The sequence below is a fragment of the Trachemys scripta genome, chromosome 17, assembly GCF_013100865.1.
Source record: "Trachemys scripta elegans isolate TJP31775 chromosome 17, CAS_Tse_1.0, whole genome shotgun sequence".
Lineage (NCBI taxonomy): Eukaryota > Metazoa > Chordata > Testudines > Emydidae > Trachemys > Trachemys scripta.
Genome location: NC_048314.1, coordinates 21,856,014 through 21,881,286, shown reverse-complemented (window position 1 = coordinate 21,881,286; position 25,273 = coordinate 21,856,014). Strand labels below are relative to the sequence as shown.

Below are 25,273 nucleotides of genomic sequence, written 5' to 3'. Positions count from 1 at the left end.
TGAAGAAAGAAAAGGCCCCATTAGAAACACACAGACCTCCAAAAGGAGGGGAGCCCCGCACACACCCAAAGCCACTTGGAAGCTGGGGCAGTGAGAGCAGTGAGGGCACGGGGCAGAGAAAGCTCACAGAGGGCATCTCTCCCTGCCCTTACGCCCTCTGCTGAAGTAGCCAACGCAACTAGCCAGGCAGGCAGCACATCAGCCTGTGGGAGGACACCAGCAGGGGAAGCGTGGACAGGAAGCCAACAGGAAGAGCCCTTGTTACAGACAGTGGCTTGGGGTGGATAGTCTCGCTAGTGGGCCCAGGCTGGCCACGGCATAAGCAATTCCTCCTCAAATGTCAGCATGACTCACCTCTCTCCTGCAGTGCGGGGTTGGTTAGCTGTGTGTTGACCCTCCCGTCCTCAAAACCCAGCAGGCAGGGACTGCTGGGCTTTCTTTGTCATTTCAGTGGATTGGAAATAAAACCGGCAGGTGAGTTCCCAAACGTACATGCCACTGCGCCATAAACACCACGAAGCAAAGTCCAGCCCGCCCACAACTGGAGTCACAACCGCCTTTGCCTGCCAGCACGAACCAGAGCTCAAAGCCACCATCCTCACCAATGCTGCCCCACCCAGAGGGAAACTCAAGGGTGAAACTGGCCTAATCCCCCGGTGGCTAGAGCCATGGGTCGGAGCCGACTCTGAAGCTGTGCCCCTAGCATGCCAACGTGGCTCCATAAAACTGTGGGAGCACAGTCTGAAGAGTGTGTTGTGTGGGCACACACCGCGCTGGCCCCTCTGAACCAGCAAAGCAGGGCAGGCCTTAGACATCTATCCTGTCTACACCTACAGGGACCCAGCAAAGTGAGGTTCCTCCCCAGGGCGAGCAGGGCTCACAGAAGACTGAAGGCCCATCGGGCGCAGCCTGACCAGTCAACACTCCATGAGTTTAGTGCTGATGGTAGGGGCTGGACTGACAGACCTAGAGGCTAACAGGCTCTCTTTAGCCACAGCTCGGGCCTGCCAATGAGCCCGCCTGACCTCCATCCCCTCCATTCCAGCTTGGGACGCTGCTGGAGCTGCTAACCAGATTGATAGAGGTAATGGAGGTTTTATGGTGTGGGCCTCTAGAAATGGCCTGGGATTAGGTCATTGATATTAGCCCTGAAGGAGCTCTCAGGGGCACCCAACGTGCGGTCACGCTCAGGCTGTGCAGGGTTCAAACTGGTGGCGTGCAGGGGAAAGACTCCATTACCAGTTATCAATCCCCTGAGCCGTCCAGCTCCCCAGGGCACGGCCTGTGCTGTATCCGCAGCTACCTGACTTTATCCGCCAGACTCATTCCATTGCTGGTAGCTTTAAAACAAACGCACAGAAAGGAAAGGTCTCGTGGGAGCCTGACTCCCTCCAGTCTCTGGCTGGATGGCAGAGCTCGTGCCTCTGCTCTCAGAACTCTACCCATTAGGCCAGGGTAGGCAACCTATGGCACGTGTGCCGAAGGCAGCACACGAGCTGATTTTCAGTGGCACTCACACTGCCCAGGTCCTGGCCACCGGTCCGGGGGGCTCTGCATTTTAATTTAATTTTCAATGAAGCTTCTTAAACATTTTAAAAACCTTATTTACTTTACATACAACAATAGTTTAGTTATATATTATAGACTTATAAAAAGAGACCTTCTAAAAACGTTAACATGTATTACTGGCACGCGAAACCTTAAATTAGAATGAATAAATGAAGACTCGGCACACCACTTCTGAAAGGTTGCCAACCCCTGCATTAGGAAATCATCACCTCCTCGGTGGGAATTACAGAACCCTGTCTGTTTATGAGGAACTTACTACTTCCTGTGACTGAGTCACACCATAATCTCAGGTCGCATCTCATTTACATAGCAGAAGTAGGACCAATCACATCCCGCAGGGGTGAAGGCAGTTAGAGAGGGGCGAAGCAGGCACAGTATCGTTACATTGCAAGCGTCATAATAATCAAAACCAGCAACTGAGAAAAGGGGTTCGGATTTATTAGCATCTTCGGGCAGCTGAGAAATTCACAAGGTGACAATTTGCGGATGATTTGGGACAGCACAAGGACACTGAAATCAATCCTGCCCCAGTGCAGTGCAATGGAGAAGATGCCCTGCTCCTGTCCAGCCCACATGATTCTGCTAAAAAACCAGGAGCACTCGCAGTCGCCATGCAGCATATAGAGAACTTCAGAGGAGCTGCCAAGTGCCTTCTCTCGGAAGGGCCCACAATGAGCAAGTCCATGTTTTACAAATGAGTGGATGCTAATGTAGGGTTTTGTTTTGTTTTCTAAATGAGCTTAGAGCTAGTGAAAAGCGTTAACTCCAGCCCTCAGGAGAGCGACAGCTTCTCTTTCCGCCCAGAACAGGTACAAGGCAGGCAGCACAGCAAGCACTGCTCTGCCAATCAGATGGGGCGGGATCATCTGGGCCAGCGTCCTCGCCCAGTTCGGTCCCTGGCCTCTCTGTGACCGTTAGCCGGGGCTAGCTGAGGCTTCCAACGAGGCTTTTACACTGCATACACCAAGACTTAGCCCTCAGCCACATACACTGGTCACGGAGTATCCTGGGCGCATGGGATCTGACCGAGCAGGGGAGGCGCTGCACCCATTCCCAACCCCGAGCAGTGTACTCTCCAGGGTGGAGCACATTCTGCTAAGCACACCCATCCCTGCTGATGTTTAATTAATGATACACTTTAGCAGAGAGATTGGGAAAGACGATTCATTCACTACCCATCTGTTTTTGTTAATAATGAACCATGTTCTCCTCTTATCGAAAGGAAAAGAGACCTTTATGGAAACCCACAGAGGGGCCCGAACTCCAAGGGTCTGCATACGACTTAGCGTTCGGATCCTGCTTGAGGAGAGCACACTAATAAAACTCAGGATGCTGCCAGAGATGGGGAAAAGGCTTGGTGTTAAAACTGGTTCCAAACCACATCGTTCAGAACATGCCAAATAAAAAGAGGTGTCTGTGCTCCGGCTGATACCTGATGCTCATCACACCAGCCCTGCCCAGAGTTTACAGGGGCTGCTGCCTCCAGTTGTGGTGAAAGTCAGTATTCTGTTTCACAGGAGGTTGGACAAATATTTGCTCCTGTTCTGACCCTGCTGGTTCTCAATCACTCTTCCACTCCCGTCCCTGTTTCACTTTGAGTTTTAAACCAACTCCAAAACTCAACTAAACGACTGGGTTTTGCATCAAATCCCTATGAAACCACCACAGCACATTCCTAGACACAGCACTGCTGGCGAGGTTTACAAAACTTAGCAATCCTGATCCGGGTTTATAGTGAAACTCAAAGGTGGTGAATATCAGGTATCGACCAAAATGTTAGCAATGCTCTGTGGAGGCTTTCGGAACCCCACAGCCCTGGAGATACACATGCAGACAAATCCCAGACACAAGAGGCAAATTACTTTGGTGTTAAATGCTAGTGTCAAGACCAAAGAAAGTAATGAGAGGAAATTGCAAGCTTGAGGATCCAAGCTCCAATGTCCACGGGAGCCAGGACTTCTGAGGTCTATTTTCAGCTCTGTTATTGACTTGCTCTGTGACCCCGACTAATCACTAACCTTTATCTGCCTCAGTTTCCCCACTGGGTAAAATGGGTCTAATATCACAAGCCTATCTCATAGGAGGGCTGTGAGAAGGAATGAATGTTTGGAAAGTGCTCTGATGCCTTTGGACAAGAGATACTTTATATATGTGGTCGAACTAGTCCAGGCCTATCTTTAACACCATGTGTCACTTCTGTCTTGAAAGCGAGGGGAAAAAAGCTTTAACGCCTTTGATTGTGGAGCTGTGCAAGTACCTTCATCAGGGCTATGCAATCCAATGAGATCCAGAGTGGAGCCTGAAAGCCATTTTAGCTGTGCACCATAAAGGCTTCCCCAGTGTAATTTAATAAGCCTCTCTGAGGACTGAGAAGTGTGCCGCACGCAGCATTTCCGACTCCCTGGCTCTTTTATCTAAGCCAGGGGTTTTATTCTCTCCTCATTCCATGACAGTTTCAAGATTTTGGGCATCATAACTGCAGCCCAGCCTGTCAAGCTACACATCACCAGAGACTGTGTACGTGGGAAGGCAGAAAGAGATAAAAATAGCTATTAGCTCTGCTTTTAGAATATTAAACAAACAAAATGGTCGTATTCCAGTAAAAAGTCTCCTCTCTCTCTCACACCTGCTTTATACTGGTGCAGTATCCGTCAGTTCAATGGAGTCTGAGGGCACGTCTTCACTACCCGCCGGATCAGCGGGTAGCAATCGGTCTATTGAGGATCGAATTATCGCGTCTAGTGAAGACGCGATAAAATCGATCCCTGATCGCTCTGCCGTCAACTCTGGAAATCCACCGCGGCAAGAGGCGGCAGCGGAGTCGACGGCAGCGGAGTCGACGGCAGCGCAGCCGCGGTCGACTTGCCGCCATCCTCACAGCCAGGTAAGTCGACCTAAAATACGCAACTTCAGCTACGCTATTCACGTAGCTGAAGTTGCGTATCTTAGATCGACCCCCCCGCTCTAGCATAGACCTAGCCTGAGGTACCCGACTGAGGGCCAGATCCTGCAAACACGGAAGCCTGTGAGCGGCTTTACTCCCATGAGTAATTCCATTACTCCAAGAGGACTACATACATGCCTAAGAGTTTCCAGCTTGGGGCCTTATGTTGGTGCAAGGGGAGCAGAATCGCATCCATTTAATTCACAGTTGTTTTCCTGTCATCCAGTGACCTTCCAGATTTGCAACACAACAATCCTGGTTTGATTTAAATGAGATCCAGACAAACTGTTTCTCAGAGAACAGCCCAGCTTGCTAAAATCATTAAAAGCAGCTTCAAAATGTTTGAACACTGGACTCTCTGTTAATAAAAGGGAAGGTGTGCCAAGGCTGGGAGGACAAATACGTGACCTAGCTGGGTGTGCCTTGGCTAACAAGTGTCCCATGAATGTTGCTCTCTCCCTTCCCCTTGCGGCTCAGCTCTGCCTGCCTGCTTTATTCCTGCAGATATTTTAGCTGAAATTTACAAGGATTCCATTTCTCCCAGCACCTGACATAAATTCTTGTGAATTTCAATAAGCTACCAGCCCACAAGGAGCAGAAGATGGGGGCAGTGCATGCACCAGTCACAATGCTGCAGCCCGAACTCTGAAGGGTGCCCTATTAAAAGACTATATGCACTACAGGAATGGCCCCCAAACACTGCACAAATAAATACTCACATCAACTGGAGTGTTTGAGCCCATTACTGTAGAACGCTGAAATATTTCCCCCCCACTTTGGAAAACATTACAGCACTTTAGGGCAACAGTTCACTATACTGCAGGAACACCCCGTAAGCTGTAGTGCCAGGGAATTAGCACTGTAAGTACTTCCAGGCAGAACTGGGCAACGTTTTTCAGCTAACACTTTTTTCCAGATAAAAATGCAGATTCAATGACATCAAAACGTTTCACGAATTCAAATCAAAATGTTTTGTTACAGCATTTTCAAAACAAAAACATTCAATTTTTTAGTTTGAAAACCCTTTTCATTTCAAAATTTCCTTTAGTTTTATTCTTAAAAATTTCAAAAACATTTTTAAATGGTCAAAATAGAAACTAAACATTTTGTTCAACCCCAAATGATTTTTTCCTGACTCTTCAATTCACTAAACATTTTGTTTATGGCTCAACCTGATCTTCCCCCTTGTCTTACAATCCCCTATTCACCCAGCTCTACTTGCAGGATAATTTTTAAGGGATCAAAACAACAAAATGAAAATAAAATTGTAAAGGTGAGTAAAACACTGGCCCTGTCCATTCTAGCCAATGTCCCTTTAAGGAAAACTACTGTACTCCACAAGGCATTTACTTTGTCCCACATTAGAAGTCTTTGAATATTCTTGTCAACCATAAACTATTTCCCTTAAACAAATGGTACATTGGCAATGGCTTGGGAAGACATATTTACTGCCCATGAAGAACAATGTGTCGAGTAAACTTTCAGCTCAGACCTCTCTTCACCATGGGACGAGGCCTCTGCTTTCATCAGATGAAAACATGAACATACTACATAACCAAAGCGTTAGGAGAAAGCTATACGCTTACACCAGAACTGACAGCAGAGCCACGTAATTATATTGATGGTGATATTAAATATGTAATGATCATTCCCCAACTTCTGAGTAATGATCATCGTTCCATCTGATCTGCGATTGGCAAACATGCTTTGCATTTACATGGGGGGGAAAGAAAACAAAAATGTTAAAATATTGTTTGGGGTTTGAACCAGAAGAAATGTAATGCTGTCCAGTGCATTCAGTCCAACACAGGACAGCAGACTGAGAGCAGATTGTTGTACATCTCTCAGTCAAGTCTTACTCCCTTCCTACCCTGTGCTACTCCCCACAAAACCCTAATTAAGAGATCAGCAGAATCATTTCTGACAAGTTTTGCTAGATCCGTACAGAAGTAATTTCAACGCCCCCTCAGAATCCTGAAGCATTTGTCAGGATGCCATGCCAACGCGGCACAGAAACACTCTAACAACAGCAATCAAATTAGGGAAGTAGGGGTTGGATGACTTTCCAGGAAATGAGCAGATTCAATTGGCCAGTAGCGGCAAACCTATTCCTAGCAGTGGATTTGCACAGCTCCTTGTGAAACAAATCAATTAGATTTTTTTTTTTTTTTTTACAAATATAAAATCCCATAGAAATGTATTTACCGAGTAGTACATTGCATACAAATATGTATAAAAATATTCACTGTGTTTATTCTCTTGCTAAAAGCTGGATGGCTAGATTGTGTGTCTTTGGTACTAAGCTTAAGGAAAACGATTATTTTACAAAATAAGGCTCTGATTCTTCAATATACAGAGCACAGGCAGATTGGCGAACCTGCATGGAGCTGCTCTGTATCTATGTGGGCACAGAATCTGCCCAGGCATTGTACGCTGCAGGATCGAGGCCTAACACAATTACCTAAACAGGCCATCACTGACATAGGGGTTTTTTACAAGGCACTTCATTAGAAATCTCTTCATTTTTTTTCTCTTCCAAGACCAAAGCACTTGTAAACAGAGGTTCACAAATAAATGGCCAACAGGCAATACTCCCCTGCTATGTGTCCATATTTGGTCCTTGCTGATTTAACAGGCACAGACTGTTAGCCAGTGAGACCAGGCGAAGCTCCAGCACCCTGCCCATGATGCGTATTTCTCCACCTGGCTCTCCAGGCCAGAATACAGGCTTTCCCTGCTGTAGGTGAGCCTAAAACGAAACGCTGACAGCCTTGGCTTTGAGATGTATATTAATGGCCTGTCTGCCGCCAGACGGAAATAGTGTAGCAAATGATGCCTTAGGGCTTGCACAGCATGGATGATGTTGCCCTGTGTGTTTTACAGGTACTGGTGGCACGGGCTAGTTTCAGTGCCTGGAGTAAGGTCTTCTGTGTAGGTCCCGGTTAATTGTGCCACGTACAGTGATGCCTCCCTGTTGTGGATGGGAAGTTATGAATGCTGCAACTGATCCCCCGACACATGCAGTGCCTTGCCTTTAGAGGGTCTGCTCCCAGCAGCGGGACTGGCTGGCCACCATGGATTAGGTGCTGCTGGTGTCCCAGAATGCACTGGTACAAGCTCTACAGCACTCTGTGCATGTATGCTAACAGTTCTGCTCAGAACTGCGTTGTCCTCTGGACTCGCTAAACCATTGCAAGGACAAGCAAGAAATCACCAACCTACTGCTGTCACGCTGTCCCTCCACAGTTTCCCCATGGAGCGTAGATGCATTTGTAAGAGGGTTTTACACAACATTCATCTGCCCGTAAAGAGGCTGAACTTGAGTTGCGGCCACCAAACTTCTAGCTGAGAAGGCCTGGGTGGGACTTTCTTTTGGTAGGCAGCGGCAGGAGATGCTGCAGAGTGCCTCAGAGTCCCTTCCACAGGAATCAGTCACTCCCACACACAGACGCTGGTGGCCTAGGCAGCAAACATAGCCCCAGTCTCAGTACCCTGGCATTATCCTTCTGCTTTAAACATCTCAGAAAGTTCCGCTGATGGATAAATCCATTAATGACATTTATCCCATGCTTGGGAGACTTTCCACTATACGTACAACTGCAGGGTCCTTATCATGCTCGCCACCTCGCCTTGAGGCGCAGGGACAAGATTAGCAAAGAGTTCCGCATTCCACACTCTCATTACCAGTAGAGAGGGGGGAAAGTTCTTCTGATGAAGGAGGTTCCTGTCATTGCAGCAGGAAAGAGGATAATTCCAAGATAGGAATCCACTGAAGACTGATCTTTGAGCTGCGTCATCAGGTCCTAGATTATAAGTGAGTGTGTGTGTGTGTGGGGGGGGAAGGCGGGGGAGATTTTCCTTCAATTTCTCTACACTTTCTTACCTTAAAGCCTTCGTTCTGAAGATAAGAACTAAATCATGCTCGAGGAAAGAAAAACTCATTTAATCAGAGATCGCTAAGTTCAGAGTGCACCCAGGGTCAGTATTATTACTAACTTTTGCTTTGGAGGTCGAGCATTGAAGCATAATCCGGGCTTGCTGCAGGAATGACAGATAGCTGGTCTTGAGTGTGGCGTTGATCTTTTCCAGCAGTAACAAGGTTTAAAGTTCTGCTTTCTCTTCCCTCATTTTTTAAGCTTATTTTTTGCTGTTGACATGCAACAAAGGGCCATGCACAGTGAACAGTATTAGAACATCGTTCACAGTCAAATGACACTGCACATGAGCTCCATGTAATAGCCTGAGGGCTGCCCTTACCAACTAAAGAAGAAATCAGACCCCAGTGAACCCATCCTGGGTTTTACACTGAGCCCAATGCATGCAGGGACAGGACCTCCAGAGTTCAGTGAGTGGTATGTGGCTACCAACCAGTGCAGGCATGATCACTGAAACAGACAGTAATATCCACTGGATTTCTATCTAAGTGCCTTTGGTCAAAAGGGGTTCTAGTCACCTTGACAGAACTCTCCAGTCGAAAACGAAGCTGAGTAGAGCAGAAGGCAATGGCCATATGCCAATTACACAGGCAACTCTTTCATAGGCCTTTAGTTTTTCTTGTTTGCCATTAACTTCCGTGGGTGCCTAATCAACCAACTCAGGTAACCCTGCCACGCTGCTTTATCAGTATATTCACAACATCACACATCATACACAAACTCCCTCACACCCTCTCCCCACCCACAGAAGCAAAATCTCAATCTTGCAAGAACAGATCCATTTCTGGAAGGCACTGGAATGCCAAGGCGTGTCAGCAGGTCACAACTGACTCTCAGAAGTCCTAGCATTCCTACCTGCGGCAGAGTGGCCCTCGGAAAGGGGTGAAAATCTTCCTTACCTGCAAAACCGCCCAAGAGATTCTGCACAATGACTTCCGGTTCCCCACTGATAAGCCAGAGTACAAAAGTTGGAAGTGTGAGGTTAATGGCATGGGGGTTGAGAGTCTGAAGATCTGGTTCTAATCTTAGCCCTGCCACTGACTCACTATGTGACTCAAAGCAGTCATTTCACTTCCCTGTGCCTCAGTTTCTTCATCTGTAAAATATACACCTTCCGCCCAGGGGGGCTGTGAGGCTAAATTAATTGATGTTTGTAAAGTGTGTTGAGAGCATGCAATAGAGGGTGCTAAAGAAGCACAGGATGTTTATTATTATTACAAACACAGCAGCACCAGTGGGAAATCGCTTTTTTCCAAAGCAATTTTTGATCCACAGATATGAATCATAACTGCAAGCTATGGCCAGCAATACCAGATCCTGCTGTATTATCTACATAGACAGAGGCATAATGTTCAGAATACATTCCAAAATACAGTATCAACAGCAAACACCTGCCAGAATAAATATAACCAATGAGAAAGCAGCAACCACTAATCACGCAGTTAAACAGGGACTAGACGTTAGCGAACTCTTCTCATCTGCCGAATAGTCAGATCCTATCAAGAGTGGCCGGATCTCTCATACTAGCCTACAGTACTCACTGATTCTTCCCTTATAAATATTCATTTTTCCTAATCAATATTAACAATAACCCACCCCAACAATGGAAACCTTTCTTGAGACTCGAGAACATGGAACACACTGAATCTGATGTTCTCCTGGGAGGCAGTGACAGAGGGGTCTCTGGCCCAGGACCTCAAAGGTTCTGAGGTGCCTAATTCCCATTGATTTCAAAAGGGAATCTGAGGATCTGGGGCTGTTTCCCCTCTGTGGGTGCAGGGAGAGGAGGGACTTCCCCCTGTCAACGCAGGCAGCAGCTGAACAACTCTCTACTCCACAATCCCAGCTGCCATCGCTGGATTTCAGCTCATCCTAAGGAGAACTCCTACAGGTGGGGTAGATACTTCTCAGGGTACTGGAGGCATCTTGCTCTGCAAGGAGACAGTCCTATCCGCTGACTGATCTCGGGCTAGGATCCAGTTTAGTGCAGCACCTGGCAGCTAGGCCAGGGGAAGAGGCTTCCTTTTGGCTCAGCTGATAGATGTTACTGGATAGACTTGCTGCCAAGGACACATGAGGGTCCCAGTTTGAATTCAGCTACAGCAAGAAGCAGGACCTGCCCAGAGCCACATCCGATTTGTGCAGGTGGGGCACGGATAAAGTGGCCCAACAGCTGTTTTACGGGCCTGTTGGGAGATTGCCCTGAAACAGGGCATTCCTGGCGGGGAAGAAAGAGCATAGCTGGTTTTCTGGCACTCTTGCATGGGGCTCTGGATGCCACCTAACAACTGCATTTGGAGTACACGTTAGGGCAGCCTTGAAGCTTTTCTAATTCAGTATGGGGCTGAACCAGGCCCCAGCAACTCCAACACAAACCCATCTTTGCACCTCCCTCTCAGTCCATGAATCTGCCTGGCTGTGCATGTGCCCTCAGGATGGGGGCTGCCACATGACTGCATTTACTCTAGTGGCTGGCACCAGGGACCATCAATGGGTTCCTCGAAGGATCCCTCCTAATCGAGACCAGGAATGGATTTTTCATCACAGAGTCCTTTTGTTAGCACTTTGCAGGGTACAATTGAGATTTTCAGACCTGGGCTGGTGGATTGCTCCCTGACACCCACATAGCAAAGCCAGCATTTAGTTCCTTCATCCCCACACCAAGTATCTAATTTCAATTTAATTTCACAGTTGTAATGGATTTTTCAAAAATATTCAAGAACATATTTACTTTCCAACATCTTATTTCCTTTCACATTTGAAAAAACTTTCTATCTAATCCCCCAAGTCATCCTGCAGCCTGAATAATTTCAGGTTTTTAATCAATAGCTGTCAGACTTGTCAAATTACTTTAGGGAGCACAAAGCAATTTTTAAACATTCATAAACCCTCGTAGAGTAGTTAAGTGCACTGAATTTTAAAAGAAAGAAGAACTGAATAACACTGATCAAACAGGATTATATTCTAGCAAATTATAAATTAGCTTTTTATGAATCACATCACAGCTACTTATCCAGTGTCAGGCGCCCACTGCCTGTAGGAAAGAAAGTCACCCACTCCCCATTAGGGAAAGGAACCCTTTCTTCTTCAGCTCAGGGGTAGGGGGTCGCACACGCTTCTGTCGTTCTTCAAGAAACATCTTCATTTTCTAGCTAGCTATTGCAGGGTTCTCTAGAGCTACCACCACTTGGGTATCTAAACACTTCCCAGGGAAAGTGGGTCTGTATAGCAAGGTGAATGGGTCATCTGTTTCCTGGCTGCAGGAGGCTTTGCTTAGATGCCATGTATATTATATTATCACACTAAATATCTTACATTTGTGTTTCTCGTCAATCAGGTTGTGGTGGGAAGAGTTGCAGCATCTCCCAGATGATTTAATTAATTTCAAGAGGGTACAGTCTAAATTACTTGCTGAAAAGGGTTCTGGCCCCTCTACACCACCAGTCCCATGCGACCCATTGCTGACAGTGGCTATCATAAACCCAGCGTTCCAGTGTCTTGGTGTGGATGGTGCTGTAGGCATCCTCCACTCCGCTGCTGCACACCATGTCTGGCGGTGGGGACGCATCGTGTCCCACACACACACACTAAACCGGCATCACTGGAGATGCAGTCTGTATCCACCACAGGGCGGAGCCTGCTAGGGACTGGCTCACCAGCTGATATACAAGTGGTGTTCTCCGTAGCGTTCAGTTAATAACAACCCACATTAGCAGCAGCATAAAACTTAATTAAAATGTGAGGAGCCCAACTGCACAGGGAGAGCGTCTTGTGTTTTAGTTACTAAAGGCTGTGGTTAAACCAACAATACAGCTAGGGAGGTGGGACTGAACGTTGGCACCCTTGGAGGGTTGTCTGGGGACCCACGTGACACTAGTGGGTAGCCTCAGTCTAGTTCCAGGCAGACAAGCATCGACACCACAGAAATCCAGCACCACAACTGACAGCCCCCAACTTCTTGGCCAGAGGGTGAGCAGGCCCGTGGGCAGTGAACTCACCTCTAACCCCTCAGGCTGATTCCAGCAGGTCAGGACTGAGTCACATTGAGCAGGCCATACGGGACCGGGGTGGAGCGAGGGGGCGGTTGTGCTGCTCCAGCTGCGCTGTACTTGTTCTGAGGGTGGAGGCCGGCCAGCAGCCTCCAGCCCGGTCCAGCACCCCTCACCAGCAGAATTGAGGGCGCTCAGAGGAATGGAATATTGTAGCTGGCCGCAAGCAGAGGAGTATGTCCAAATCTCCCTCCTTCCCTCTCCCTGCCCCACTCCTCCCAGCTAAACCCTCATCTTCCACGCCCTCAGAGCCACTGTCTGTTAGTCACTAAAACGCAAGACGCTCTCCCTGTGCAGTTGGGCTCCTCACATTTTAATTAAGGCAAATATTTTCTGCCCCAGCCTGGGGCTGAGCACAGCATGCCTGGCCATTTAGCCAGACTTGTGAGAGTGCAGTTTAACCCCAACTGCTGCAGGGGACCTATTGTGACAATGGGAGAAATTCCGTATGCTGGCGATTGGAGCTGGTCCTGGGTTCTGGAAAGGAACCTCAGCCAGCAGGCGGCATGCTGCTCAAATAACAATCAGCAGGCGGGGTGATCCTGCTGGAAAAGTGTCTGAAAGACAAATGCTGCCAGTCAGTCTCAGTGGTGGAGGTCAGCAAGCTGGGGGTTGGGACAGAGATGGATGCAGCTGTGTGAGGGGATATGCCCTGTACTGCAGCTTCTACTGAACGGTGAGCATCTCAGAGCGGTGATCATGACACATCCTGTGTTTTTTGAACTGAGATGGGCCTGATCCAGAACCCCACTGCTCTGAAATCCTTCTCTTGAATAACTATTTTATATTATTCTTTGCTTTTAATATTGCTTCCCTCATCACTTTGGCCCAGAGCTGTAGTTGTTTGCACTTCCAGTATGCATTGTCACTTCCATACGTTACGCTTCCCATCCTGTAGACTGCTATCCAGCGAGGCATAAAGTCTGTTCTCCTGCTGTCAAGATCTGCTGCATATGTCCTTTGCCAAAGAGGTACAATTTTGAACAGCCAGGCTCTGAATAAGGAACAGTGACTCCTCCTTTAACCTTTACATTATTTGCTAATTTCCTGGAGGATTTTTTTTTTTTCTGTTGGCTGAATTGGTGCGGTATTGACAGCAATGGGAAAGGGATGTCTTACAAAGCCATGTTTCGATATCCTGACAGGCCACAATTGCCAGACACTTGCAGAGTTTCAAATCCCCTGGACAGGATATTCCCCCTTACACAGATTTTTGATGTTCAAGTGACCTAGTTTTTGACGGTTGTTCCAAATATTTAAGCCATGGTTCTGGAGCCTGGATGTGTTCAGAGCTTGGGAAATCTTGTTCCCAGAACCCAGCCTGCCAGTATCTGTCCAAATCGCTTCCTTAGCCTTCAACCAGGATTTATGAGTAGGTCTGGAAATAATTTAACACAGTTCAGGCCAGGAAAGACAAAAAGAGAGAGAGAGAGAGAGAGAGAGCGCGAACCGATACGAGTCAAATTCAATAGGAAATCCAGTATTGTCTGACCTGACTTACTGTAACTGCAATTGTTTGAGGCAAAGTTGAAGAAGCAATATGTTCCCGAATGAGAAAATTTTAGAAAATCAGAGAGGTTTTCAGGGTTCAGCCTGTTTTCTCTGAGCTATGAGCTCAGCAGGGCTGTCAAACTAGTTGTTACTTAATAGACTTTTCCCTAGAAATCTGTTATTTCTCTTTAATTTTCCTAGTCCCTAACAATCTTTGTATTATTATTTGTTGTTCTCCGATTAGGATGACCAGACAGCAAGTGTGAAAAATCAGGACGGGGGTGAGGGGTAGTAGGCGCCTATATACAATAAACTTCCAAATATTGGGACTGTCCCTATAAAATCGGGACATTTGGTCACTCTATCTCCAATCCTCATTGATAGCTGTGAAATCAAATATCCTCACCATACCAGACAAACGCATAGAAACCGGCAAGAACTTACATATAATTACATACACTGTATGTCCTAACCCAGAATAACACAATCTCAGGAACTAAAAAAAACTAGAAGTAAAGAACACGAATAGGACGTTAATCGGATCAGTTCAGCGTAAGTGGCAAATCTGACATTTCCTTTCATCTTAAATCATTAACCCTGTGAATTACACATACTCGGGGGAGGGGGCAGACGAATGATAAAAATTCAGATTTCATTACTTCACCATAATAATAATAAAAAAATCAGATTGCTTTTTGTCATGCGATAATCTCTCCTGGGATTTGTTAAACTAAATTTAATTAAGGGGATGTTTCATTAAATGAAAAATTAAATGAAAGACAAGAGGCCCTGAGTTTTGGGAAAAAAAAAAAAGTGTAAGGAAAAGCAGAGATTTTAAGGATGTCGAAGATGGTTAAAGAAAACGCACTGAAAGAAACGAGGAGCTGCTATTTCTCCTCATGTTCACAAAGAACAGCATCTCTAAGCCTCCCCTTGTAACACACACACACACACACACAAAATTAAGATGGAAGAACTTACCATAGTTCAACCCTTCCTTGCCCACTTTCCAGAACCAGGAAGAACTATTGAATGTAAACTCCCAAATCCACTGCAGGAAGTGCAGAGATCACCCTGTTCCTCTCTTTTCCTCCTTGTATGGTCTGAACAGCTACGATCTGTAAGCTGACTATTGGCCCCAAGCCTTAGCCCCCTCTGGTCTCCGTAAACCATTCCAGTGCAGTCCACTGGGAACAATCATCACTAGTTAAACAAAGGCTATATTCTAACTCTATGTAATGTGCTTTTAAAGGGACAGTGCTCAAACTCCCAGCTATTCCAAATTTAAAGGCACAGAGCTTCTTTTTAACCCCACAGACAGTAGAAGAAATTTAAATACACTTATTTTCAAACTTTAAAAATGAATTAAAAAAATTAATAGTGCCCCTAAATCTAGAGATTATAATGGAGGAATTAACAGCGGTTTTTCTAGCCCCTGCCTTCCTGGAGAACCCCAAGCTCACGTGTTTCAGAACAAGTTTGGGGCGTGTCCCGAATGGGGCATCAGGCCCCTGGTGTTCAAATAAAAGAACAATGCTTTTATTTGAAACAAACACACATTTGACATGTCTCTAGTACCTCTATCTGAGGCCCAAGAGGTGCTTTATGAACAGTGGCCTTTTTATTCTGAATTTGTACAGCAGCTGGCAAAAATGAGCTGGGCCTCTAGGCCCTAGGGCAATTCAGAGAAATAACCAATAAATCAATAATAATTTGTTACTAAAGGGAGGCTGTCAGCTGGAAATCGAGTCAATTAAAACCCCCTGAGTCAGAAGTATGAGAGTCCCCACACCTGCCCCCGACTCCCCACTGATTGGTGTGGTTTCACACCCATTCTTCTCCCTCCAGTTGCTATGCAAAATACTCACACAAACAGCTACACCGGGGAAAGAGAAATAAAGTTGACTATACACAACATGCTGTCAAATGCACAGAGGCAAACAAACTAAAATCATTAGGTCACCGGGATCATAAAAAAATCAGATGTGATTTTTAAGTTGTGTCCCTTTAACTGTCACACCACATCAGACTGGTATATTTCTTATTTTATGGCTGGTGAAACTGAGGCCCAAAGAAGTCCATTGCTCAGGGTCATACAGAAAGACAATGACAGATATGGGAACAGAACCGAGGCGTTTTGGCTGCTAGCCCACTGCTTTAACCATTAGATAACTTTGCCTCCATTAAACTTCTGCTCTCACACTGTGCAGTGGAGTGGGGCTCATTTCAAGGGCTCTGCAATGACAATCAGGGGCCTGAGCAGGCTCTGGTATTTGTGTTTCAATTACTTATGCTTATCTGTGTTTGTGAATGTTTGTCAATGCCACAGGGAGCTGCTTATTGGGCTGAAACAACTGGGATCTGGTAGTTCAGTTCCCGTATGACAAATCAGATCTTGTGTTATTTTGATCCCAGATGGGAAAAAGAAAAAACCATCATAAAACACAAAAACAAAGGCACAAATCTGGGGGCTTATTTGAATTCCTGTTAATCCAAACTCTATTTCAGGCACAGTCTCCTAACACCTGCCATCCCTGTATTTTTCTTTTAAATCAATTGGTGCAGTCTGCAAATTTGTTTGCATTCATTCCGGAAGGGATGGGTATCTATTTTCCTACTATGATAACAATAAAATATGTCCTGAATCTATGTCACTCTCTTAATAATGAGTCTGAATACACTTACTGTCACGGTCACATTGCCAAATATTTCTAGCAGCCATTTCATTGCTGTCTGCCAGTCCAGGCCTTCTACCAGAACCCAGCTGTGGGACTAGAAATAAATGGGCTCCCCACCCAGTTGAGCTTCTCTGAACATTGGTGTTAATGGGCACAGATGTCCTCTGCTTTAACACACATAAGTGCTTTCCACAGCTGAGTAACTCCAGTTACCACTGCCCAGTCTCATAGCAGTAGCAGTAAATAAACCAGATGAATTGGCCCTCTGCCTTCTTAAAATTACGTGCTTTACGTAATCTTTATAAGGATGCAACCAGCTTAGACTCCAAAATATAATTGGCAGGACTTGGCAGATAAATAGGGACACTCCTTTGAACTGCACAGAAATGCCATGGTCTACAGAGAACTTTCTGGGAGGACAGAATGACGGAAAATGCCAAATAATCTGCTAAAATATTGAGATTGTCCCTGTTAAATAAGAAAATGTGGCAAGGATGCAGCTATGCCTTCTCTGCAGCATTGCACTGGTGAGGAACCAAACATCTAATAACAGCAGAACAATAAGGAATCGGCTTAATCTGCAGCAAGGGAGATTTCAGTTATATTAGGAAAACGTTTCTAACTCTACAGGTAACTAAATTCTGGAACAGATTATCAAGGGAGATTGTGGAATCCCTGTCATCATTGGAGGTTTTTAAGAACAGGTTGGACAAACACCAGTCAGGGATGGTCTAGATAATACTTGGTCCTGCCTCAGTGCAGGGGGATGGACTAGATGACCTCTTGAGGTCACTTCTAGCCCGACATTTCTATGACTCTTCACACTATAAAAGTATTATAAAAATACAACAGATATTTTTCCAGGGCTGCTACATGAAGCTTCTCTTTCATGAGCAAAGGTATCTTAGGGGCCTAAGTGTCCTTTAAATGGTTTGGACACACACGTATGTTATATACACACACATAGAAAGAGACAGTTATATCTCGCCAGTCTATAATATGGGACCTGGTAGTACATTTTCTTCTGTGTAGAATTTTTTTTACTTGCCTTCAGTCAAAGCCATTGTTTGGTATAGTGATTATACTAGAGAATGTGATCATTCATTTTTGTCATGTTCTCGCACAATACTGCCCATAAATATATACCGTTTCAGGTCTGTTCCTAAGAGCTCTGGACCTGGCATATTATTGTGCATTACAGTTCATCCCTCGTATTAAAATAATAAACTTGGTTAGGAATATGATTCCAGTATGAAGCATGAGACCTGACCTTCGTAGGCTCAGCCCTATAATTAACACCAGGTTGAGTGTGCGTGAAGGCTAAGGGGCCTCCAGGGTGCTTGATCAGGGAATAAACCTATTTAAGAGCTAGATTTACTGTGCATCACAGCTGTGTGTTTAACAGGGTCTCTGGGGCCCAGCAGTTTGACTTTAAGGAGATTCTCATGTGGCTCAGATGTCCGCGCTTGAGCCCCTTCTGTCAGCTGATCATTAGGGCAGAGGGGAGGGCAGGGATTCTGGTTTCATTATCTCACGACTAACCAGCAAAAGAAGACAGAGTGAAAATGCCCATGGAGAATGGGGGTGGTAAAACAATTCAAAGTACAGCTGGTAGGTCTCAGCTCTGGTACCACTTCTGTGACATACATGGTAAATTCCCTCTTCATAAATACAACCCATTTCAGAGCAACACCCCTCAGTCCTGGGCTTCCAGCAGCAATCTTAGAGAGGTTACACAGTATTTCCTGAAAAGCATGGCCACCTGTTATGTGTATTGAGATTGGGCCCCACCCAATTGAGATTGGGCCCCACTGATGATTAATATTTAATAAGTATTATGTATGAACTAAACATGATCATTACAGAAAGAGCAGTCTGAGAACCCTGGGAGCTGTGGTCAGGTCTGACTCACTTGATGGCCTTTGGCAAGACACTTATTGTCTTTGTGCTTTTATGTATCCCTCTAGCGGAGTATCCCAGATCAGACCCCTAGGCCATCTGGTATGGTATTCTGCCCCCAGCAGCAGCTAATAGTGGATGTTTCAAAGGAAGGCAATCCTACATACTGAGGGGAAATGGCATTCCTGGCCCCTACAAGCAGGCTGCTTAGGCCCTGAAATATTCAATTTATTTTTACTGCTCATATTTCATCAGCTCATCTACAGATATTCTGAATGGTCCCAACACTCTCACCCATTCACCCCTTTGTTTTAAACCCAGCCACAGTTTATTATTCCTGAAACCTGGGTGATGAAAATTCATGTTGAAGTTGCGCTAAGATTTAGGACTCTCTCCTCCCTCTCCATATGCATGGGTAATTTCCATTAGTGTTAATAGGAGTGAAGAGCGGTACACATGCATGAAGGGGAGACTAGCCACCCCTTTGACACTAGAGATCGGGAGCAATGGCAAAATAAGCCCACACACTGACGCAGGCTCTCTTGTGTTGCTACTGCTGTAGGACAGCTCAAGGACTTCCGCTATTTCCCTAGTAAAGACTCAATTGTGCCATTTTTTTTAAATGCTAAAAAGAAAAGACAGAAAGCTGGCCTGAGAAATCAACGTGATTCTTTGGATCTGTGTAGATAGAACAGATCTGCTGGCAACTTTTGGTTCCATGGCACCATCAGGAATTCAGGCAGAGCCTGAAAAATAAAGTGTCCCTCAAAAGTGCTAAGACACTTGTTATAAGCACGACATGTTCGTAAGGTCCTCACATGATACAGGACAGAACAGCCATGCACAGATGAGCCAGCTAATCACAGCCAGGCTAAAGCTTGCCACAACAACCTAACTGCTCTGAACATATAGCAATGTTCTCAGTTGAAATCCCACCCTGCTGTGGTTCTCTTACCTTCCCCGAGAGCTTTCAGAGTGTGCAGCTCCTCCATTACATCTCTATCACTTCCTTCCTCACAGGACTGGCTCTCAAGTGGTGTAATCCATCAAAACGGGGGCCCAATTGTCGTGTTCACTTCCCACTCCCACATTGTGTTTATGTGCAGGACAGGAAGGGGCAGTCAAAAGGTGGCGTGAGTCAATAGGAAACAATGGTCTAGGCTCAGTCTGGGATAAACAAAAACACTGCAGCCACAAAAACCGCAAAGCACAAAGCCCGTAAGAAAACAAAGGTGGTATGTCTTTATAGAAATGCGTTAGCATTTGCTAGCACCAGCTATTGGGGGCAGGAGATGTGGAATTAAAAGATATACTATCTGCCCAAAATAGGGTATGATGGGGCCTCAGTTTCCCCTTTTGTAAAATGGGGATAATGATACTGACCTCCCTTGTAAAGTACTTTGAGACCTACAGCGGAAATCTCTAAATAACAGCTAGCTATTATTATTGGTACGGTTCTATGTTTTCATGACATGAGTCTCTCTCTCTCTCTCTGTAGGAGGATCTATTTCATACAGATACGATGCACACATACATGTACAATCTAAGACACACACACACACAAACACCAATTTGATTTCTATGAAGGTTACAGGCCCCCATTCTAGAGTGCAGTGAAGAGAACAGCAGCTGGCCCGACAGTTTCAGCATTGTGAAAGGGGCCACGCGCAGGAGCTGCGAACGCAAGCCAGCTTTATAGGAACTTCGTTGGAGCCCAGCCCCTGTACAGTGTGCTGGTCTGCAAAGGGCAACGAGCGGCACAGTATCGGTGCAATCCTGGAGATTTGGTTTCACGCACTCTCTCACACACGGAGAGTCCTAATCTATTATTTTGTATGACAGATGGCAGCATTTACTTTAGAAACTTGGATTCTTTCTTTGCTTGCTGCCCCGCTCACAAACTATCCTAAAGATTACTTCCAGAAGGAGAGGAAATGGCTGTTCTGTACAGACAGGGCTGGTGCTGGCTGATTTGCAGTGTGGAATCGGACTTGGGGGGTTCCCCATGATTCAGAACAGAGTTATTTATTTGATTTATACAATGTACACGTCGATGGTTCATGTGCCTAGAGCTTGATGTCAGGTACAACACACCTCCCAATCCAAACCACAGTGCACACAACATCAGCTGGAAGATTAACCGCCCGGACCTACAACAAATAAGTTCTTCCCCACTCAACCCAGGAAAAACCAGGGCAAAAGCTTTGGAGAGCGCCCTAGAGATCAACACATTCGTGCTCTGTTGAACCAAGCGTGAGGAAGAGATGCAGTGTCGCCAACTCTTGTGATCGTATTGCGAGTCTCATGGTATTTGGTGTTTTTCATGCAGCCTCAGCTCCTGGAATCACGTGAACATACCAGAATCTCAGCTTTTGCTTTTTTTAAAGTAACTTTCAAGCCCCCATGATTGCAGACAAAAGCTTGAAAACATGACCCCTAAAGACTCACAATCCAGAAGGGAAATGAAAGAAACCCCAATTTTATTTGTTGTTTAAATTTCATGATTTTCAAGCCAATCAAATTATGAGGGAGAGCAACGCATGACTTTTGAAAACTTGGGGCTGGCTATTGTGGGAGACAACTGCAGAATGTAAGCTCTTTGGGGCAAGAACCATCTCTTTGTTCTGGGTTTGTATGGCACCGAGCCCAGTGGAGGCCTAGTCCCTGTCTGCAGCTCCTAGCTGATACCACAACACAACTAACAAACAGGGCTGCAGCCCCTCCACTGTGAACGCCCTGATGTACCAATCTGGGGCAGGGCTCACCTGATCGCCACAGCTGTGGTGGAAGTGTGGACCAGGAACCAACTTGCTGAAATTCCAAGTGAGGTTTCTGAGAGGTTCTGGTTTCCAGCTCCCACCACCCAGGCCTTATCTGGTGGTTTATTAGGTGATCCCCAGTCAGCAGGCAGAAAGCAATTGACAAACACAGAGAAGCGTTAATGCTACTGAAGCCCATGACTGAAAGCATGAACATCCAGGGTGGCAAACAAGTTCCTTTGGTGCTACTGATCCCTGTACCTCAGCGCCCAGGCAACAGCACAGACACAAACACTGGAGTTCAAAGGTCCTTTTATCAGACTTCTTTTTTCTTTTGCAGAACAACACAGCATTGCTGCCACGAGTGAACCGAAAAGCACCCGGGCAGCGTGGCCATCAGTGATTAATGTATCGTGAACCGCTTTACTCGCTACACGTGACAAAGCTCAGACACGCCCATTGTTACTCATGTCGGTCTGGCTGAGGGGGCAAACCGGCAAGAGGCTGGCATGCGCTGCAGCATTCCAGGTAGCCACCCGGGGATGGTCACAGAGCGCACACAAGCCAAGCCCTTGGCGCCATCTGGCTGGGATTAACCCCAATTTCCAAGGACACCGGCTCGGCATCTGACTCCCCCAGCACAGAGAACAGGATCAGGGACGGATGGACACGGACACACACGCTGCTTACTGTTAACTCAGCGCAGCAGCTCATGTGTACGTTCAGCAGCAAGCTGGATCTTTAAGGCAACAGCACACCTTCCTCTTACTACAAGAAGGCTGCCACAGGGAGTTCATCTGGAGCACGTTAAGCATTCTCCAGCCGCTCTGGGGGCTCGTGGTCGAAAGTGAGCCTACGTTGACATTGACCTGCCAAGTTCTAGGAAGGCCATTTCTGTAGCACAGTGTAGGAAACACGTATCCTTGTGAATGCTGGGACTAGCTCTTCCCAGGGTTCTTCCACCTCCTGCAATTGGCCATGGAGTAACAGATTGGAGTGGATGAGAGCCCTGTTCTCAGAGTCAGGGAGACAGGAAAGTGCTTAGGACACCAGTAACAAACAAGCAACACAGATAAGGGTGCAGGAATTCCCCAGAGATTTCTCCTGCACTTGCTATGGTGCTGGGAGTGTTGCCTAGTGATTTACAGCAGGGGACGAATTTAGATTTAGTGATTTAGAGTAATCAGGGCTTCACCACTGCCTCACCATCTGACCTGGGGCAAGTCACTTCACCCGAGGGATATTACCTTGTGCTGCGATCTTTCCCAAGTGAAAAAGGGCCATGGCAGATATGCATGGAATACCTTAATGCTACAGGAAGTGGTGCCAGGCAATTCTGTGCCTAGAGTTTCTCCTTGTAAGTCTGCACTGAACGAGTGGCCCAGCATATTAATGGACAAGTTGCTGCAGAGGTCATGGGCACTTGTAGTCATAATTCTCAGGGCACGTTTTGTAAGAGTCAAGACAATAACCCTGTGTGCTGGCCAAAAGCCCTCTTAGTGACCACTCTGTTCATTTAAATTCCCTTCACAGTTTCAACGGGATCAGAATTCTCCTTCCTTCATTCTGTGTCTTAAACTGTTGTATGGTGCTGCTGGGTGCCGTTAAACGATGACAGCCCTCTGCCCTTAATGGCTCCTTCACCCTTGTGAAAGGACAAGCACTGAAATATACAAGAAACCCGGTTCTCTGAAAGGCTCCAAGAGCCGTATTCCTGTCTGTTTCTTCACTAAGCCAGCCAAGGGACACGACACAAACCACAGCTAAGCTCCTAGGTCTAAACGCTAACTTCCCACATCTGCACCATCATTCAAGTGTGGTAAATAATATCCTGGCTCCAAAACCAATCACCGCTCTGCCACTGACAGAAGTAACGGCCATGGCAGCGCTAACAGTCAATTCTGGTTTAGAAGGGAGAGGTTTGCAGAATGGGTCCAGGTCCCTTGTCGTCACTGTCGGAGTCTCTCTAAAAGCCTGGCCATCGGCCACTCTTTTCCAGACTTCCCCCTTTTTGTTCCTCTCTTGGGCTGCCAGTTCCTGGTGAAGGCTCCAGATTCACTCTGGCTGGGGAACCCACTGTCCACCGATCATCTGGAAGGAGCTGGGTTTCTCTTGTGACAATGCACCCAGCACTATTCAATTTCAATTTTATTTGACATTCAGCAGATTGGGCTTTTGCTACCACGTGCTCAAGCCAAGGGCAGACATCCTCTAGCAACCCAGACTGCACAGACCCATGGGTAGCATAGAAAGGCTGGTGGTATTGTTTAATACCAATAACAATGATATGTACTTTGTCTTTCTATAGGGCCTCCATCTACAGAGCTCAAAGCACTTTACAGGCTTTCTTAAGCTTCATAACCCCTCTAGGTAAAGGTCCATAGGAATCACTTTACACACACACACACACACACACACACACACACACACACACACACACACACACGCTGCCATTGCTAGTGTGGAACAAGTAAGAGTTTGACAGCACACAGCAACATTACACAACGGCTTAGGTCAAGAAGCAAGGACTACTGTCTTCACAGGACAATTTGGGACAATGTATGGAAACAGAAGGGAATTTCCTAAGCTGGAATTTGCCCAGCACCCCAGAATTAATACCCTTACTCCTAAAAAATGTGGGATATGACCTTTCATGACGTACTGGGTGGGATCTTCATAAGAAGGCCCTCAGGAGCACAGACTCCACAGTGCAGGGCAGGGCATTTCAGGTCCCTCATGAAGTCTGAGGTGCACTCAAGGGACAGTGGCTCCCAGGAAATGCCCTGCTGGCGGAAGAACTGGTTTAAATTACCTCTGGGATTTTCAGCTCTGTTATGCATGTGATGGCACCAGTGCACGTAACACGTTGCACAATCACTTTGAAAGAGTTAATAGCAGGCACATTTGCCTATCAGATTGTGGGTGTGACAAATTGCTTAAAGGCTTTTGCTAAAATTCTTTGTTTTATCACCTTAATTCTTGTTCCCAAATCTTGGCCATTCATCTACTGGCTGCAGCCCAGCTTCACTGCGTCCTGTTCGCTGGCTGGGAGCCGAGTGGGTGAACTCTGCCCATCACACCAGCGCAGAGATCTGGATCTACCATTGCCAGAACCGCACCAGCATGAGGACACCCACTGCCACCAATGCACTTTCCCCAGGACTCCTGATCCCACCTGACTCACTCCAGGTCAAAACATCTGGCTGAAACAATAGTGCGCGGCTGGGCAAGGGAAACTTCTTTTCTGCGTCTCTAGAGGAGTTCTGCAGCTTTGACTAAGCTCCTGCTCATTTCCTTCTCAGATGCAAAAGTTCTGGCTATTGACAGGGCGTCCAATCAGCCAGCTGGACACTGGGCAAGATGTGGGGGAAGAGTTTCGTTTGAAAGAACTGGCTGGAGAGTGAGGATAAGGGAGAGGAGACTCTTTATGGAACTGTGAGCCAGGGTTGTTAGAAGTATTTCTAAATCACCCGTCACCATATCATCAAGCAGCCATGGGCATCTCCTGTGCTGGAGTTAATGCCAATCTACTCCGGAAGGCAACGTCCCTCACATGAGTCATCTCCAAGAGCTGGAGTGAGAATATGCGCCACACACCTGAAGAGAACAACAGCAGAGAGTGCAAATGGAATCATGGACTGGACTTCTCAGTTCACAATAAGCAGGGCACATGACGCGTCTGTGTTCTGGCTGGAGGCTCTCAGTTTAGACACAAAATGAAAGGAAGGAGACAGAGAGAGACAGACAGAGCAAGCAGCAGAAGAGGATCCCTTGAGACGACCAAGCGTCTTTGAGGCCTGATCTACACTACAGAGTTAGCTTATGTCAACCTAATTATGTCAGTGTCTATACTACAGCCTTGCTCCCGCTGATGTAGGTGCCCTGCTACACCAATATAATTACTCCACCTCCCCGAGAGGCTCAGGACTTGTATCGGTGTAGTTAGCCT

The 25,273-nt window shown here is 46.5% G+C and overlaps 1 protein-coding gene across 6 annotated transcripts in view; it reads right to left on the bottom strand.

The window, feature by feature from the left end:
• DAB2IP (DAB2 interacting protein) overlaps positions 1 to 25,273 on the bottom strand; it is a 328,611-nt gene that overhangs the window by 96,745 nt on the left and 206,593 nt on the right. The window contains exon 1 of one of the 6 annotated variants that reach the window (XM_034793822.1): positions 14,970 to 15,183. The exons of the other annotated variants lie outside the window; for them this stretch is intronic. The gene's annotated coding sequence lies outside the window, so the exon portion shown is untranslated. Of the gene's footprint in view, positions 1 to 14,969; positions 15,184 to 25,273 lie in introns of those variants that run through there. 6 annotated transcript variants of the gene reach the window in all.